Source organism: Lonchura striata, chromosome 2, assembly GCF_050655825.1.
Source record: "Lonchura striata isolate lonStrDom1 chromosome 2, ASM5065582v1, whole genome shotgun sequence".
NCBI lineage: Eukaryota > Metazoa > Chordata > Aves > Passeriformes > Estrildidae > Lonchura > Lonchura striata.
In genome coordinates, this window is record NC_140704.1 from 113,891,684 (window position 1) to 113,908,844 (window position 17,161).

At 39.9% G+C, this 17,161-nt stretch overlaps 1 protein-coding gene across 2 annotated transcripts in view; it reads right to left on the bottom strand.

The window, feature by feature from the left end:
• GAREM1 (GRB2 associated regulator of MAPK1 subtype 1) overlaps nucleotides 1-17,161 on the bottom strand; it is a 101,187-nt gene that overhangs the window by 60,629 nt on the left and 23,397 nt on the right. The window lies entirely within an intron of this gene.

Here is a 17,161-nt window from a genome sequence, read left to right on the forward strand (position 1 = left end):
GCAAAACAAAAGGGAGAGAACAGTCTAAAAGTGACTTTGCTATATTTAGGAGTAGCACAATCAATACAATACAAACATCAACTCCACAAATATAACTCGGGTTAGTCGCCAATGCCTGGAGCCAGTACATCTGCAGACAAAAACAAAAGTAAATAATTAAATAAATAAACAGTTAAATCAGTCTGATAACATAAGGGGAATGATTCTAGTAAAAGAATTTAGCAGGCACAGAAGAAATTTTTTCATTTTGGGGAATTTGTTTGGAGGGATTTACCAAATCTTTACATGAGTTTAGCAATCTCTTAGCTATTCTTCACGTTTACTTTGATTTGCTTTAGTTCTGTGAGACTGTTAAGCAACCTAAAACATTGAGGTGATACCACACATAGGCACAAAATAACAGGAAAAAAATTATGAAATAGTGGCAATCAAACAACCTCTACTGACAAAATAACTGGCTTTGCAGCTCAGAGGGAAATGTTGCATTATAATCTGGATGCAATCAAATCTCTAGTGGGTTTGTAAATCATTGCTAAGAATAATCTGTCTGGTTGTTTACACTCTTTAGAAGAATACTGATGTCAACACACAAAGTTTGATTTCCACGTTGGCCTGAACTCTCTCTTCTGTAACTGTTCACAGACAAAATTTTGTCATCTCTATTAGTCAGACCTTCTGGAATAGTCAAAAGCTGAAGTTAATAGGTCTCCACAAATCATAAGTGATAACTCCCATGTAGAAAAGGAAGAAAAAAAACATCACCACTGGACTGAGAGATATCCATGAAAACAGTACTGTGGGGATTTACATTTACTGAGTTACTGACTTCTGCATGTTATACATTCAATTTACAATGAAAGATCCTAAAAATGGCCACAAAACAAGGAGATTTGACAACTACAGTTTGGATGTGTAGGGGTTTTTTTGTTCTTTTCTTTTTCAAACTAAAAAGTGATTATACAGTATTAACCTCTACCCACTAGTTTTAGAGCTTGCATTTTTTTCCACTGGAAGGAAAGAGAGAAGAAACAACAGTTGAAGGCATCTGTTTCCAAATGTTTGATTGGATATGGTTCAAAGAATCTGCAGTTCAACTCTTCAAGAGGTGCTCTCATGAAATAATACAAATCCTTAGTATATGATTTTGCACCTGCTCTTTTCAGTGGAAACCACATTTATACTGTTCACTCCTTAGTCTTTCTGAGCCACAGCAGCCAAGAGTAAGGAACCTAAAAGGTGCCCCCTAAATACAATACATATAAATTCACTGCTGTAGGTGGTTGGGAGTCACTAATTCTGTGCATTTTAAACTAGTAATTGTACTTACATGTTCTGAGTTTGTAAGGACACATTTTTTGTTGCTGCTATTACAATCAGCTAAATTTAATAGGGAATCACATTTTTGTTGTTGCTGCCATTATATATGGTCTACATTTCATATAAAATCAGCTAAACAAATATATGTACCCTCCTATCTGCATTATCTCCATTCATCCCCAGGCACTAAACTGATATTGCTATCATTTATTTCTGTATATAGATGGATATTTTTTATTGCCACTGGATTAAGCTTCAATGTTTAAGGCAAAAGGCTTTTGAACTTTAGTTGTCCCTGAGTAAGATTTGGAAACCTTGCCATCTGTAGCCTCTACCTCCTCTCACTGAGGTGAACCCATAGATCCAGGGCATTGTCTTCATATAACCAAAAGTCATCTACATTGCTTCCCTTACATTTCTCACTTTTTGGAACCTAGTAGTATGAGCAGAACACCAGAGAGAGAATACAAAGATTTCCAAATATTCAGAAATAGGCTCTTCTCAAGAGCCCTTATTAGTAATCCAGCTCTGCTCCCATTGAAATTATTGTGACTTTTATCACTGTCTTGAGAAAAAAAAAAAAAAAAAAAAAAAAAAAAAAAAAATCAATGGCTCAGCTAAGGAAATGTTACATAAATCCACAAAACTTTTCCTGAAAGACCAGTCAAAGGTTTCATTTAATTCTTCTTTCCTGATGTTGTTTGCTTTTTCACTTACTCCAAACATTTACCCAAAAGTTCTGACATTGTCCATGTGCCATAGCCACTTCTTTCTTATGGCAGAGAAAGAAGAATTTTTCCTCCAGTGTTACCAAGGGAAACAACTTTCTGAGCATTTCAAATAAGACAATACTCGCTGAAGAACTACCTGACAAGGGTTACTAAGCCCTAGAACAACAAAACCAATCACTCTGAAATTTATCTTGAGTTACAGCATTGGTTTAATTTTAAGCATGATTAACTAGTGAAACTCATCTGGCCTAAGAAGCCGTGATACAACATGCTGTAGCATGCAGCAACATGGAGCTTAAATGAAAAAGGCAACACACGTTATTTTTAAACCTATTTCAGAGAAACTGTCTGAGGACATAGGTAAGAGGCTGTCTGTATTCATTTTAACGGTTCCTCACATGTAAGAACAGTTTTGTTTATTTGTTTAATACAGAGAATTCCTGCAAGGGAGACTGATATTTATAACAATGCTAGTCAAAGTATTCAGTCTCTATTCCCAAGATCATCCCTCCAACTGAGGAAAACGAGAAACAAAAAGCCCCATCTGCCAAAACCAGCCCAAATTGCTTCTATTGTTGATTTCTTTTGAAGTCAATGATACTGAAAGCCTTGGGCAAATGCTTACCAACCAGGTCCCCCATTTTAGTTTTCCAAATAGCTATCCAAACAAGTCTTTGAGCTTTATAAACAACTAAGCCTTTACAAAGAGAGTATGTTTTAAACTGATCCAACTAAATTATGAACAAGATCAAGTATTACTCAAGTGCTGCCTTTCAAAATACAACAGCTGAAACTTTTGATTCAGATTTGGAAGAGCAAAGCTTACTGGTGCTCAACAGGAGGCCCCAGACACTAATGCTTATTTTCTCCTCCATTTTATTTTATAAATGCATCTAAGCATCACTGATCAGCAAGTATGGAAAACAATCAATACCCATCATCACCACACACAATGCAAACACTAGAAATATGCACATAAATCGCACCTATGGCTCCTATGACACAGGCCCTTCAAAGTGAGGGTCTCTGTTCACATGCAGTACAACTCCTATCCATCACGGCAGCTTATGAGCACAACAGGCATTTAAAGCTGAAAATGTTCTTACCCTGAAAAAGCAGCCTTCTATTAAGCAAGGCAGCAGATAACTCTTCTAGTGATTTGGGCAGAGCAATCCTCTCAGAAGCATTCATATAGTAGCTTGGTTTTAAAAACTTGGGAAAATTTAATTTTCATAGCCCTTAAACACTTACTGAGTTTGTAATTCTAGGACTTAACCTTCCTTCCCCACTCCTTTAAGAGCTTTTTCCAAAATGGAAAGTGTGGACTTCAAACTTCTTTTGCAGGAACTTTCTAATGGAAACACCAGCTTCCTTGCAAACCTACTCAGATGTATACACGTTGTGGCAACATGTCATAGAGGAATTCCACAGCATCACATCTTTCACCATCTTCCTCAAGCATATCAGTTACCTTTATTCAGTGCTCTTAAAATTTGTGACATTAGACACCTGAAACTAAATGAAATACTGAAATATACTAAAGTACCAGAGTATTGTTAAAAACTGCACATGAAAGAATTCTTCTGGCTATTTTTGGAGAACCAGAGATACAAAGTGCAAACACCTGATTTTGAGTTAACTTAATTTTTCTTTACCTTTTTTCAGATGAATTTAAGACAATGGAAATAAGCTAGATACCTTATAAGTTTACTTCCAGGTAGGAAACTGTCAGCTACTTACTGTACAGTCAGCAGGATCTACCAGTTCCTCACTGATTCTATTTCATTCACCATGTTACAGGAGTTTAAACACCCTTTATGCTTTACAATGGAAAATCTAGCTTAAAAAAAATTAAATCCCCCACAAGCATCCCAACAACAAAGAACACAGTTTAAGGTTATCTACAATGGTAAAATTAGGCAGGCAATTTTGCTACATTGCTTTTTCAGTTACTTGCCTATAAGAGCATACCTTCCTTAAAATATATCTACATTTCCCACCCCCGAGATGTTCAACCCACTCACACTGAATGATTTTTACTGCTTACACACCAAGAAGAAATATCTGGGAGTAGTCTGCCTTAAGGTATACAGATAGTTTGGAAATCAAATCAAAGTAAGATCTGCTACTGCGGTGTATGTGTATAAAGAGAAAGAAAGAGAGAGAGAGAGAGAGAGAGAGGCTATTACTCACACCTTGCTGTGATAATATGACTTGGCAAATACAGAGGGTCAAATGCTTCCACTCTTCCCCCCCTCCATACTGTGCTGCTATAATTGGTCCCCAGCAATGTGACATAGAAAAGGTTTGTACATTCACACTCAGCTGGCACATGTCCAGGCAAGGCTTGGAGAGAGAGAGAGCTTCCCAAGAGTCCCTGCTAGACACACACAGTTGGAAGAAAGCCTGCAAGACTGAAGATTAACAGTCTACAAAAAGACTTCCAACACCCAGACTGTGCTGGCCAGCTGAAAAGCTCATCCCCAGATTCTAAACCAGTCTGCAGACACCAGACCTGGCAGTGCCTGAGGCCAGCAGCACAGCTCTGTTTCCAGGCTGCTTAGATAACAACTGTGCAGCCGAGGGATGGACTGGGAGAAGTTATTTTAAGTTGCAATTACGAGTTCATACGTTATCAAAAGAGCCGGATGAACACAGTCATTGCTGCTAATAGCTTTCTTCTCTCTTCCGAAAGAACCACAAGGATTTCAGTAATGGCAGCTAAAGACAAAGTAAATAGCACCAGGTGAAGGGTTAGGTGCACACTGCTGCTGCTACCACCCCAGTGAACTCCAGTACCTCCCATTTTTTTTTCAGGCAGTCCTACTGAAACAGGTCTGAAACACATCTCTCTTTTTTTTTTCTTGTAGAAGTATTTAACCAGCCTCTGTCCTACAGAGGATCCAACAAACCCACCATGCAGTGGCAGTGCTCAAGATAAAGGAATGCACAAGCAGCCCTCACTCTTCAGCTGAGGGCTGAGCGCACACAGAGGGTAGCAAAGTACTTCACACTTTCAAAGCAATCACTGAGTGGTCAGGAAAAGTGTTAGAAATCACAGCAAGAAGGAAAAGCAGCACTGCTGCACAAGAGGTGAGGCAGAACTTCAGAAGGGGTTAGCAGTAAGATGATGGAGCATGAGGTATTCTCCCTTTGCTACACACAAACTAATTCCAACATGAGAACAAACACAAACATCAGAGCCAATATTAAAAGTCATTGCAATAACACAGAATATTCATCATCAGGCAAGATTATGTGCTGAAGATCATCCTTATCTTTCCACAAGTTCATCTGAAGTCTTAAGGCTGAATGAGGAAGTTGGGCATAAATAAATAAGTTTTTTCTTCATGAATCCTTACACAGCTACACCTTGGCAATGGATTTCTCTTAGATCAGTCACAGAGCCATTACTAACAGCAGAGACTGATCATCATAAATTTTATGCTCCCATACTGGTGGCACCCCAGTTTAGAAACAATGGTCCCATCCATCCTCCAGACTCACTACTGGCTATCAAATACAGTATTTTCCGACAAGTATTTACTGAAATAAATTTTAATAGGATTTTATAGACCAGCTGCAATAATTTATTTCAGTCTTTTAGACTACTGTGATTTTCAGAAGTCAGATATTATGTTACTTTGTTTTACTTATCATTGAAAATTTCACATGCTCCAGAAAAGTATATGTGGTACCCAACCACCACTGAGAGGTAAAGAACTGTGTGCTTTCCAGTTTTCCAAACCAGGTTCTGGAATATTTTCTTACAGCTTTGGTAACAAATTCTTGCAGAAGCTACAGTGAAGTTTTGTCTTTCTAAAATACTTACATGATGATGTTTCCTAACCCCCTTCCTGAAAGGAGACTCACCAATAAGTTGCAGGATTTAATTTTTTTTTTTTTAATCTGGCAAGAAGATGCTGCTCTAAGACTGTGCCACACACAAACTGGATGAGCAGCCAACTGCTGAGTGGGAGGCTCATTAAAAAAGGCCATTTGCTTGCCATATGTCCCTTTCTTCTAGACAGACTAATTCTAGTCATTAAAATTTTAACCAGAAATGCAGATTAGCAAAGCAACTTTTTGCTAAAATAGCACCAGAAATTTTCCTAAGTAGAGCACGGAGAGCTACTCGGTGCTCAGAGCAAGTTACCAGTTTGACAGGGGAGCCCCAATCCCAAAGCGGGGTTGGCAGAATGCCTCATCCTTGCAAGGCTGCAGCCCTGACCTCCCAGTAGGGACCCCTTGTCCCTCCATCTCTTCCTCCTGCTGCCATCCACCACCACCCATGCTGCTGCTGCTACTGTCCCCTACTTCCCCCTCCAGCAGCACTTGCCGCTCACTCCTCTCCCTCCCTACTACCGCCCCAACACTCCCACAGCCAGAGGGTGACAAAAGTCAGCACAAGCACATCTGGTCCCAGCCATCTGCCCAGAACAGCTCTTTCAGACCTTTGGATTCACTAGATCCTTTGACACCTTTGTGTGTCTTTGACATACCAGTAGACAAACAGGCTGCCCACAGGCGGTCACAGACTTCCTGAAGTGAGACAGCGATCAGTCAGCAGCAATCAAATTGAAAAAAAAAAAAAAAAAAGAAGAAGAACAAGCAACCCACCCCAACCCTTATGATTTTGAGTCCATCTCAGCCTTTTTTTTAGACTCAGGTAAAGCATTTTTTCAGATAGGAACATTTGCATACTAGATCGTAGTATAAATGTTATTCTTTTCTATTTACATTCTGTTTTAAGACACTACCAGTCTGAACTCAAATTCAGGTTTTCTGTTGATTTTATTTAGAAAGTTTGTCTAAATTCACGTGTTACGTTTCTATAGCAATTCTCCTCTTGGATAGCTCAACAGCACTGCACAGAAAAAATCTGATACCATGAACAGCTAGAAGTACTGACCATTTCCCCCATCCAGTGTCCCACAATGTCTAGTGAAGCCTAAGGCTGATTTAGTATCATACAGCAACTTCATTCCTACTCAGAGGATTTCTCATCCCACACCCCAGGCCATGCTTTAGCTCTTCTCCTATACTGACTCTGAGGGACACATGCTTCCCAGCAGCTGGTTCTGGGTTTCTAAGCTACATTTACAAGAATCTCACAATTTATACATACAAAATCTAATGCAGCACTAGTTTGTTTTTCTTCTGTTTTTGGCAATGCCATTTCTGTAGCCAATGTCTTAATTCTCCCACATACATGGAGCCCATGTAATTAATTTAGCAGAGACATAGTAGCTAAGAAACTGGATTATTCAAGTTACCTTGCCCATCTATCTCACCTGTTTCACTTTTCCCATCAAGTTTCACAGTGATCCTACTTGGCTTACACAGACTTTACTTTTGGGGTTCTGGAAATGAAGCCCATGCAGCATTTTATCAGAGACAGCTTTCCCAGAAAAAGTCAGTACGTTTTCTGAATGTTTTCTCCTCCACAGACACACACCTCACACTTGCTCAAAAAATTATAAAATTATAAATGATAAATAGTTTAAAAAATTAAATAAAATACACAAAACAATTATTCTGGCAGAACACAACAAATTAACTTCCCATCATTTTGATGAAGACTCTCAGGTGGGATCTTGCATCCTACTCATCCTTTTTGAGCACATGTGCAGCCAGCCATCAAAACAAAAACGGGACCTTTCACATGATCAGCTGGTCCACACACAGCAAAAGAAGGATCAGGTGATTGCCATGAAACAAGGCAGCAGGGAACAGATGCAGCTGGTTTGAGTTATTTCAGCCACTCAAATGCAGCCAGCCAGCCTTGGCTGGCTATTCCCAGTGCACTGCAATATAGAATTCATGTGAGATGAACCGGAAAGGTTGAACTGGTGACAAATATTTAAAGAGTGTGATGTCAAGGTGCCTCCCCTAAAAAACATAACCTTAACACATTGATTTGAAAGGTCTTTCTTAACTCTACATAGGCTATCAACCATCAAAGATGACAGTAACATCTGTCAGTGTTGTAGATTTTGTGACAGGTAGCTCAGCAGCCTGGTGTTCCTAGTTTGAGGACATTTATGAAAGCCCTCTTACAGGTACAACGGATTCCCTTTTTTGCCTCTACTCCATCCAGGTTTGTAGTCAAACTGAACACTTGGGCTCAACAGAAGAGTTGAGGCTCACTGCAGTAAAGGGGATGAACGGAAAACGGAGCTTCATATCTGTACATAAAGCTGCAAGAAAGTAAGTACAGGTTTTCAGTTTCTCTCTGTTGCACAGGTCCTTCAGAGCAAGAAGTTAAATACCCATGTTCCTCCTATGCAGGTAATAATGGTCACCTTTGCTCTTAGTGTTAATAGCTTCCCTCCCCTCCCTGCCACTGAAACAAGTTCATCTCTGCCAACTGAGAACAGAAAATCTCTGCACAACAGCCCACGATGGAGTAAAACGCCAGTTTTTCCACTTCTTTAAATTTCAAAGCTGACAGAAGTGCCTTTCCCTGACACAGCAGAATCACTGTGGCTAAATTAATCACACAAATTACATTCTCCATATAAACAGTTATACATTACTTAAATAGCATGGGTTTATTTTCCTATTGGCACAGTAGTTCAGTCAAAGCTTAGGACATCAATGATGTCAGCTGTTTTAATTGGCAGCATTGACGTGACCGGCTCTCGTTCCCAGACGTGAAGTGTGCTGGTTTCCATAGGGAGGATGCTGACTGAAGAATTCCAACAACACTTCCTATCAGTTGTTTCCAGCAGCAAATACTGGCTCCAGCAGGGGGAAAAAAAAAATCCTCTATTTGGGCATCCAAAAATTCACAGGACAACGTCACCCTGTGAGACAAGATTTCTCTGCAGCTCCCTCCCTAAACACACATGACCTATCAAAATTCCTGCTCTACATTCCTGCCAGCTGAGTTCTGTATTTACAGAAGGGAAAGACAGCAATGATTTTTGCCTTGCTCGTTTGCCATGTTAGCTCAGTTGTAACAGTTCCCCCTCTGGCCCCCAGAAGGAAGAGGGACAGTCTGTCTGAAAGAGATTTCATAGACTAATTATAGAAAGCTCATGGCAATTTCTTCTCTCACAAATTCCCATGCAGATTTAGTCCATGTAACAAGTCATCAGTAAAGGAAAAAGTGAGGATGAACTTGCAACAAAGTGAAACCAAAAGCAGAAGAATCAACCAAATGAAATGTGCAGTAGTCCATAACCAAATTCCCCCAAGCATTAAGGGCTTTACTTCTTTGCAAGAGTCTTCATCCACTACTAGCATGAACTGTTATCCAGATAAGAGTCATGGGATAGCTTCATTCCTAGCAGTTACATGTGCTTGCTTTCTTCTGCACCTGGTACTCTGTAAAAATGAAAATTCATGCAGCATTACGTAAGAGATTAACAAAAGGCATCATTGCCCATATGAACCATCAACTCAAAATACCCCATTTGTCAGAATTTAATAAAAATTCTTTCCCCAAGTTTGCACAGAAGACAAAGCATATTTTAAACTGGTTAAACATAGCTTTTACAACTCCCCTATTTTTATTCTTTACCACATTAATGGGTAACTTCAAAGCCAGATGGGTGGTGTTAAAACTGTAAAATTCCTACTTTAGGAAAACTGGTGTGAAGTTCCAGATTGTAATTACAGAATATAGACTAAGAAACCCTCTTTGAGCTCTTTAACTATCCTTAAAGACTTTTAACTGTATGGTTTTCTACAGGCCTGTTGGGGTAGGCAAGGGGTGAAGCAGCTTCTCACTATATTCATGCCTTCCTCAGTGCCTAGAAACAGGAACTGTTTCCCTGCCCCAACCTGCTGGCAGAAGCTTACCAGCTGGGTAAGCTGTAGTGCTCATGCAATTCCACCCTGCTGAATTCTGAAGTTAGACCTCATGAAAGAGGAGAACAGCTGTCTCTTGGGAACTCAGGAGCCACATTTCCAGTTTTCTTGTAGCTACTGCTTAGGGTATCCTCAAATCGATAGAAATATGGGATCAGACTAGAACCTCGAGTGCAGCACTGAATACACCTCAGATTACCAGTGGGAATCAACCTTTCTCTCTCAGCTTCCCCGTGGTTAAGTTAGACAGCTTTTAAGACCCTCTCCCAAGAACTTAAGTCTTTCCAGCTTCATGCAAATGAGCCCAGCACTCCACTGTACCAGCCAAGAGCTAAGGCAAAGTAATTCAAGCAATGCCAAGTAAATCCTGTGTGATCCAGGTCATCTCCCAGTCTTCTGGGAACCAGTTTCCTGGCTGCTATTCTACCCTTCCCTCAATTGCAATCTTTTCAAAAAGTCCTCTCCAGTTAATTTCTTTTGTACAAGCCTCTAGAACATTTTCCTAATTGATGCAACTGCAATTGGCTTTTTTTTGCTGCTCATGGAGATCTGAAACAAGAAAACAGAATGAAACAAAAATCCCCACCAACCACCTTACAATGAATACTTGTAAGGTCACAGCTGAATTTCAGCAAGTTTCAAGTTTGCAGACTGAGTAACAGCCAAGAACTGTGGAAGTCTGAGAGAAACATGTGATATTAGGAGTCATGAGTTGTAAAAGCTGCAAGTTTTCCCTCTCTCTTCCTACCTCCCTTCTCACAAATAAAACACAAAATTCAATGCAGAGGAAAAACTTAGGGTTTTTCTTTTTAAAACAAGGATAAGACTTTACTTGTGCTGAAGTCAAGGTAGAGGAGAGCAAGAGAGCAAGACAGCTGTATCTAAAAGTATACACCTCTTCCCACCTAGCACCTCACTGCAATAGGATTGAAAAGTATCAGTCATCACAAGCTTTTGGTCCCTTTATGGCACCAAGCATATTTTAGAGTAGAACTGGTGCCTACAAACCATAGACTCTTACTCCAGGTTAGAAAGAAAGAGAGAAAATGTAAACTCCATTTATTTCATGAATTGCTGGGACACAGACTTTTCCTCCATTGCTTGGAATATTACTACCCTGTATGAATTAATCCCACTTTTTTCATTACATCAAAGAGCAATAGTCTTTGAGGGCTGCAGATTCTTAGACAGACAGCAGTTCCAGTTTTGCTGTCTGCCCTATCTGAAAGGTAAATTGGAACTAAAAGAGTGTTGAATGTGGTATCATTAAAAAGCTGGATGCAAACTTTGATATATCCACCCATCAAGCAAATTCTACAAGTTCTGTAGTGGATATCAGGAATATCTAATAGATGTAAGGTTGTATATACACATATACACAAAGAAAGAAACAGAAAAAAAAAAAAAGACAAGACATATGTATACTTTCCTTAGCAGTTATAAAACAAAATGCAAAGTAGACAAGAGTCTCCAACACAGGTGATCTTACAAAAGAGGAATATTTCATTAAAATGAGATAAAAAGCTGCTACTTTGCCAGACTGGCTAACGGGGAGATGAAAGAACAGGAAGAACAAGTGCACCCAGAGATGCAAAAGAAATAAGCAATTTTTGCCAGCAATCTCATTGACTGCATTTTGATTCTGCAATTTGATATTGCACTGTAGATCAATGGAGAACTGTTTGCCAAAATTTAAATGGGCACAGAAAGTGAAATAATAGACAGGACCATGGGAAAGTCTGACAATTTGAAGGTAACTCTCTGAGGAAAAAAAAAAAAAGATGAATATGGATATTTGCTTGTATATAAGATGAGTTCATCCAGTTTTTCAAGGTGACAGGTTTGAGAAAGTGTGAATATGAAGAATTTCCAGACTACAAAGCTGTGTTTTCCTAGAATTAAAAAAAAAAAGTCTTTGTGGGGAAAATGAGGTAGCAACAAAATAAAATCATGTCAATAAATATATTTTAAAGCACAAATATTTCCAGAAAAGCATGTAATGATGCTGTATAGGCAATTACAAGTGTTACAGACATTACTGATCTCAGAGTTGAAGAGGCACAAACAGTTCAATAAAATGAATGCCTTCTCTCTGTGCAATATTCAGGCACTACTCTACAATCAGACTTTTAAATGAATACCCAGTACACTTTCTTCTACATGTTTATGGGGAGAGAAAGGTGGTTGTTCTCATGAAACTTCACACAGATGAGTATTCAAAACTACAGAAGTCATAGTTCTCTTTTAAAAGCATGAAGGCTATACGCTGGTGGCAATGCTTTCTTTCATAATAAGTATTTGTGAAAAGTTTTCAAATATCTGATTGCTTTGCAGATGCACAACTCTTCAGAAAAAAAAGGAAAAACTAAACAAAACTTGAGTACTGGGGGGATTAAATGTGTGGGTAGGTTGTTTTCTTAGTTTTCTTCTGAGGAAGAAGATATCCACTCATTAATCATTTACCAGCCCACGTACACATGGCAGCCTGCCTCTTTCAGGAGTATTGCATTCGGGCCCTGCTCCCTAGAAAGTGATATTCAGCTGCAGAGCACAAAAGCCTCAGGAGAACTGTGTGATAGCCCAGTGCCAGGTCAAGTTCAAAGCATAACACAAATTAAAGTGCAAAACATTTCATATCAGGGAGTGGCTGGAAAGGACTCACCTAAGTTCTTTACTCAGTTCTCTCTCTAAGGCAGTGTCCCTCCCTGCCTTAGATCTCACCCACCTCTTTGAACTTAAAATTACCCCATCGGAGCTGCACTGCTCAGCTCACTCAGAAGAGCAGGCATAGCTCTTCCAAGGGAGGCAAAGCACCGGACAAAGCGCTCTTTGTCCAGCACCACTTTCCTTGAGCAGCAGACAGCATTAAATTGCATCTGAGGGAGTGGAGAGTCTGAAATGAACTTAAGCAGGCTCTGTCCCCAAAGTAACACAAGCTGGCAGCAGAAACCATAATGCTGACAAGCAAAGGATGCGTGCCAGTCTAATGTTCGCTCTTCTCCCCAGGGCCAGGAAGAGAGCTCTACAGCAAACTTACAGAAGACCCAACATATTATAAACATACAAGAGAGCACAGCATCACTGAAGGAAAAATCTGAGCACTTCCAGACCTCCTAAACCAGGATGGAGCAGGTTCAGGGTGGCTAATGAGGAAGAGCAGCTGCTGTCACTGTCATCACCTCAAGACAACTTGGGAGATACTCTCGTCCCTCAGTGTCCAAGGGATGGCTCTTCCAGAGTGGATAGCAATAAGCCTATAGAAATGGCCAAACTGTGCCTTGGAGGCAGCCATGCCTTTGGACCTGAGAGAGAACTTCTGCAGCTGCATGTTGCCAAATCTCAGGGAGCTGTCCTGCTCTCCTGTTGCCAAGGCAAGTTCACTCCTGAGAAGACTTGCAGAGAGCGTCTTCCTCCGTGTTAGCAGGACAGGGGAGGAGCAGGCCCTGCTCCGTGATTAACAAATCCAACCCGCAGAAACAGGTTCCAGTGGGGTGTTTGTTGTACACCAGTTCCAGCACCAGAGAAGGGCCTTCTGACTCACTCCTATCCAACACCCCACCTGTGGAAGGTTCACATTACAAGGTTTTATATTTCCTCATTTAAAAGACATTAAGAAAGCTATCAGTACACTTAAGCAACCAGAGCAGGGCACCAGTGATTACTCTGTATAAGCAACTGCACACTGTCAGTCTGTGGTAGGGAGGTGTGAGTTCACAGGCGTATTTTCAACATCCCAGATGTGCTACAGTGTGGCACACCCTGGAATAGGGTGTTACTTTCTAATATCTTTATAGAAATACTTTTGTTATTAGTTGCCTCCTCTGTGCGCACAGATGGCAGCAGAGACATAAGAGCCATTCCCTCCAAACTCTGGGCAAAACTGAGTAAAAGACTACAGAAAAAGAAAAAGATTTTTACACTTGTGTGTTTGTCCTTTTTTTTAAGATATCATCTCAAAGGAACAGATTTCCTCTCAGAATGGAAAAAACCAAACAGTTGAAAAAATGAACCATCAGTTGCAACAAGAGCGATAAGGCCCTGAAAAACCCCAACATTAAGTCCTGTTATGATTTGATTAAACATGGGATTGAGTATTTGGGGCAAAATTACCTGGATGCTGCCAATTCATCCCAAAGTACTTTTTTCTTCCATTGCATGCACTCACCAACACTAGTATGGCCTTTGAAAGAGAAGCCTGCACTGTGTAGGTGGAGTATGCACACACTCCACAGCCTTCTGTGCCACTTTTCCTGTGCAGCAGGTTTTAAGCAACCACGTCCAACTTGATCATCCACTTTCACATCAATAATCTGCACACAAACAACTATGGCCAGGTAGCAGAGGCATGTACAACAGACTGAGCCCAAGCCATTCACAGTCAGAGCAGAACATCTCTGTGGCTTGAGCTGATGAATCCTCAGAAACACACAAACCTCAGAATCCTCAGAAAGATAGTTTTGAGCTGTCAAGTCCTGGAAAGTAACGCAAGAAGAATCAGACAACACCCAAGAGCCACAGTATTAAAACCCTGAGAGAGTGTCTTCAGTGCCTTTCAGTTATCACAGACTATGTCACAGATGTGGTCACCAGCATGTCCGGGGACACACCTTACTATGCAGAACTTCTGCAGAAGAATGAAAAGTATCCTTCTTGGCAAGCAGCAGCACAGCAAAGTGTAATTCAGCACAGCAAAGTGTAATACCAACAGGCCCTGTATCTTCCAAATTGAGATCATAAACCAGTATTTTCCAGAGGCTACCAGGGGAGACAATTATCAAGGTAATGGTTACCATGCTGCCTAAACAAGACGTAACAGTAATATCTAACATCAGCTGGAGGGTATTGGTAACACACACTTGCTTTTAGAGTAGAAATTAAGGATATCAGAGTACCAGGAACAAAACATAACTAGTTCAGAGAAAGTGCTGATAAGACCTTCCTATAAGTATCAAGTGTGAATTGTGTACCTGAAGAAAGCAAACAAAACCACCAAAGGAATGTCCACCTGCTGTGAATGTCCATCTGCTGTGATGGTTTACCTCAGACTCCAGTGAAACCCATTCTTTCAGGCCAAGATGGGGCACTATCAGGACATTAATTTTGATATGCTCTCCATTCCATATGCATGTGAAGACTTTTGTTGTTTTAAGTGCCAAAAGCACATTAGTTAGTGGTTTTAATTACATTAAAATTTAACTTGATGCTACATTAACTTTAATTTTTACTCTAAAGAGAAGCAGACTGGAGAGAATATTCAAGAGACAATGGTTACACTAACAGCTCTCATATATGATCTTGAACAGCAAAAATTAATCACGTCTGCCGCCACCAAAAGAAACAACCATGGTAGCACTTTCATAGTGGGGAAAGCACCACCAGCAAGACTGCACAACTCAGGTTCTAGTAATAAAATTCCACTTAAATGTAAAATACAGCATTCCCCTTCTTTAGTAAGGCCTTATTGTATTTGTTTTATTTTACTGATTAATAAGTGTATCACAACCTGATTTAGCAAGCAGCAAAATAAGATTTACTGTATGCTCATATATATATGAGTGATGACTTTGTGGTACTTAAACTGTAATCTCAGGAAAATAAAATCAGTTTCAGTGTCTCTTCCTGCTCAACTGTTACAATGAAAATCATGTTGCAATTTGTGACATTGAAATTCTTCTAGGGTTAAAGAACAAAAAAAAGGTACTCTATTAAAGCACAAACAAACCTTGAAAGTCATTTCAATAAACTCTTATATTCCATCGCTAAGGGTCATTCTGGTAGGTAGTACATTTTAGCTGACAGAAGTTTAAAGTTTAACCATGCAAAAATCAGGCCTATAACCCAGGTCAGCACCCAGCCCAGCAAGCTGGTTTAGGCAGCTCTATTAAATTGGCCTCTGCAGCAGCGGGTTCTGGATCCCAAGAGCAGAGAACATGAGGCACTGCACAGGGCAGCACTGACAGCACACTCAGTGCTAGCTCACAGACCTGGGTATGGTACTCCACAGCAGCACAAGATTAACCTAAGTTAATCTTTAGGCTATGGAAGACACCTCTAACTGTATTTAGATGTTAGCATCCAAGTGCCAAACTGCAGTAAATTGCTAACTAACCCTTCACGTGTGTAGATTCATCCCTCCTTACATGGAGGCAAACCCATCAGACATGCTCTGGTTCTGCAAGTTAGCGCAGACCATTTTTGTGAAGTTCCTTTGGCTCATCTCGTGTTCAGTAAGTGTCCTTACTAGGTGGAAGCTTCTGAACTTTCAGGTATTTTCATCTCATTAATAAGGGTTTTGTGGCAGGGAATTTTCTTTGACGGCAAAACATGTTTTGCTAACTAAACACACCCTCTTTTCCTGCATTAACACAAGCCAGGAAGAAAAGCACATTGATACTTTTGCAGTATCTCAGGGGACAGAATTTTATTTTGCTGGTGTCTGTGTAAATTTAAGATATGAATGAATGGAAACATGAAGAGTCAGGAAACACTACTTAGCATGTCTTTGTTAACTTTAAAAATAAAGAACCAAACCAAGACTTCAGTAAATCCCTTAAGATCTTTTATGCCATTGACCATTTTATTTTCTGTTCTCCTTCCAGGAATCACTGTAGGGATTTTAAATATGGCATTCAGTTCAAAGGAAGTGAAGTGTTTATCTGTCCACACCACTGGAGCTTATGCAGCCAGGAGGTGCAATAATAAAAAAAAAAAAATCAGCATTACTAAGCATAAGCACTAGAAAATATTTATCCCAAGAAACTTAACTTCATAGAGTTTTAAAGCTACATACATTATGACACTCTATGCCATCAGACCACAGCTTTTAAACATATCTTAGAAAGAATAACATTCCAGCAGCAAGGAGAAACAGTACCTAAGAAGGCAAGTGGTGTAATTTTCATCACTGGAATAGGGTGGATTGCTGCAGCTGCCGCACTGGTGCGACTGACACAAAACAATTCAGCCAGGTCTTGTCCAAGTCAGCACACCCTCTGTGCACAATGTTTTAAAGGTGACTGTAGCAGAGCCAAGCACATTATTCAATTGATAACTGTTTATACAGAAGACTAATTAAAACACTAAGCCCGCATCTTTATTTTGTAGCCATGGCTCTTTCAGTTTACACTTTCCAGCTTTGAAAAGTTTTCTATCTACTCCTGTAAGATAAGCACTTCTCACTCTCATTGTATTGTTCTGTTCAGCTTGTGAATAAGAACACTAAACAGCAGAAAAAAGTATTAAAAATAATTTCCTAGCAAATTAAAAATAATTTGAAATCATAAAATAAATATGGA